Genomic DNA, 2,848 nt, shown 5'->3' with positions numbered 1-2,848 from the left:
CGCCCCGCCCCCCGGACGCCGGGAGCCGGCCGACGACCCCGCCGACGACCCCGCGCGGGGCCGGTGCGGCCGCTTCGTCTCCCCGCCCCCACCGAGCTGGAGGGGGTGGGGGTTGGGGTGGGGGAGCGGTTGACCTTTAAAAAAAAAAAAAAAGTAATTGTTATTTTTAACTTTTCTGTAAAAAGGAGGCCGTGCTGGTAAAACTTGCAACGGCCTCAGCAAGGATGGTGACTGCGATTGATTGGAAAACCAGATACATACATGTCCCTGAATTTCTACTGATCCCCAATACTTGGCCACCGTTGGCGATGGCAAGGGCAACCGTTCCTCCACCCATTCATTCATTCTGAGATTTTGAATTAAAGGGAAAGCATCAAGCCTCCCTCCTGCCTTTCCTCACCTACTATTTCAGCCTCACAAAGCGGGAGGACGGAAAGTTCTCTGAACATAAGTCCAGCTGGTAAATGAGGAGGGAGCCAAGGAGCTAGAAAATCATTTTGCCCCTTAGGGGAACGATGGATCCAGGCGATGGCCATCAAGAGACTGAAACCAAGAGGTGAATGCTTGGTGGGGAACTTGAAAATGGAGGCGCCGAGTTGTCCAGACCTGGACGCGGGACAAACCCTAGAAGCAGGAAGTACCTGCCCCACCTGGGATGGATTCTTGCCCGAACCCTTTGAACCCTAACCGGATCTGGTCTCTACAGCTAACCAACAATTTACAGGAAATATGGGGGATGGAGGAGAAAATGAGAAAGCAGCAGAAGCAATCAGTCAAATCCAGAATGTACAGGGCAAGCGACCCAGTGTCTTCAATAAATTAAATGGTATACAAAGCGAAGGATTATTGATTTTAAAACACCCACAAGCCATAATAGCCAAATGCAACCCAAGGGCCTAAAGCAAACGGTGTCCAACCATTTTTCTGAGATAACCAGGAAAACTAAACTTAACCTTTGCCAATCCAAAGAGTGAAAAATTGTATTTTATTTTTGAACTTACACTTCTCTGGATTCCTGATGAAGCTTTCACGTATTTAGTGGCCATATATTTTAAGTTCTTATTTTTTAAGAAAAGTTTTACTGAAGTAGAGCCTACACACAGAAAAATACCCAAATCGTAAGGTGCTTCTGTATGCATTTAAACAACACATGACATAACCAGCACCCACATGGAGAAATGGAACGTTACCAGCTTCCTGGGGAAACTCACTATTTTCCCTCCAAAATTTAGGGACTTAATTTTGCCTGTGTTTGAACTTTATGTATATGGGATCAGACAGTCTGCTCTTTTGTGATTGGTTTTTCAACATAGTTATGAGAGCCATGTTGTTGTATATACGTCTTGTCTTTTTTGTTTGTTTCCAGTGTATTTATCTCTCCAGAGAGAGAGAGAGAGAGAGAGAGAGAGAGGCAGACAGAAGAGAGACAGAATCCTAAGCAGGCTCTGCACTGTCAGCACGGAGCCAGACGCAGGGCTCAAACCCACAAACCGCAAGATCATGACCTGAGCTGAAGTCAAGAGTCAGATGCTCAACAGACTGAGCCACCCAGGCACCCCTATGTCTTTTCCTTCTTGTTTTACACAACATTGTATTTTCTGAAGATAATACTTTGGTATATAAGGACACTATAGAAGAAGTTACTATTACCCACTTAATTTTAACATGGACACACCTTTTATTTACTTAAACATATTTAAAGGAAAAACTGCAGATCACTATCATTCTAAGCAATAAGACCCCTGAAACCAGAGGTTTGATATGCTAAGTATTCTCTCTCCTCCCCAAAATTCATTTAAATCAGTATATAACTTTATAAACATGTTCATACATACATTATCTAAGTCCTCTCATGCACCACCTGTGTGTTTATAGGGATGTTTTTGCTTTTGAATTTGGGGGGAAGGAGAAAGTCTATACAATCAAGCTCTTCATTTATTCATTCAGGGATTATTACATTCAGTAACTCCTTATTGCTTACCTACTCTGCAGCAGATCTTGTTCTAGGTTCCTTTCTAAAATTCTAAAATAAGGGGTGCCTGGGTGGCTCAGTCAGTTAAGCCTCCGACTCATGATCCCACAGTTCCTGAATTTGGACTCACATTTGGAGAGTTTGGCCCGCACTGGATGCTGGATTCTGCACTGACAGCAAGGAGCCTGCTTGGCATTCTCTCTCTCTCTCTCTCTCTCTCTCTCTCTCGGCCCTTCTGCTCGAGCGCACTCTCTCTCAAATAAATAAACATTAAAATAAATACAAGTCTAAAATAAATCCTCATGCCTTCACCTGGTTTTGTTATGTTATTTAAACGTCTGCCCTTAATGAACTCATGCTTTTAACAGAAAAAATGCTGCACGATGTAACTGTTCTACACGCAACATAATTACAGGACTCACAAAGTACATTATTTCCGAATGTGCTACAGACAATGTGATATGGTAATGAGAGTTTAAAGCCGCCTAATAGATACTTTCTTCTTTTAGTTCTTCTGTCCCTGTAATGGAAATATTTCGTGCCTTTTTACTACACAACTAATGATGTTTCTTATCGGAGTAACAGAAACTGCAAATGAGCAAAAAAAAGAGAAGCAGTTTGCAATGGGGACGGGGTTATAGTTGGAAAGGTGACAACACAGCCCCACTCCCAGGTAGCCAAATAAGTATTAGCAGGTAACTCCGATTTAGGGACTTTGCCTACATCACGTGCGAACTATCCCCGGTTTAAATTCAGGCCTCCCAGGAGACCTCAGGCCTCGTTCCCGCCTCTAACTTGGCCCCGCCCCGCCTCCCCGCAGGCCCCGCCCCCAGCCCCCTGGTGTTTCCCAGCTCTCGCGAGAGTGCAGCCCGGAAG

Source organism: Herpailurus yagouaroundi, unplaced genomic scaffold (genome assembly GCF_014898765.1).
Source record: "Herpailurus yagouaroundi ecotype Mexico unplaced genomic scaffold, PumYag 191, whole genome shotgun sequence".
Lineage (NCBI taxonomy): Eukaryota > Metazoa > Chordata > Mammalia > Carnivora > Felidae > Herpailurus > Herpailurus yagouaroundi.
This window is presented reverse-complemented; position numbering follows the sequence as displayed.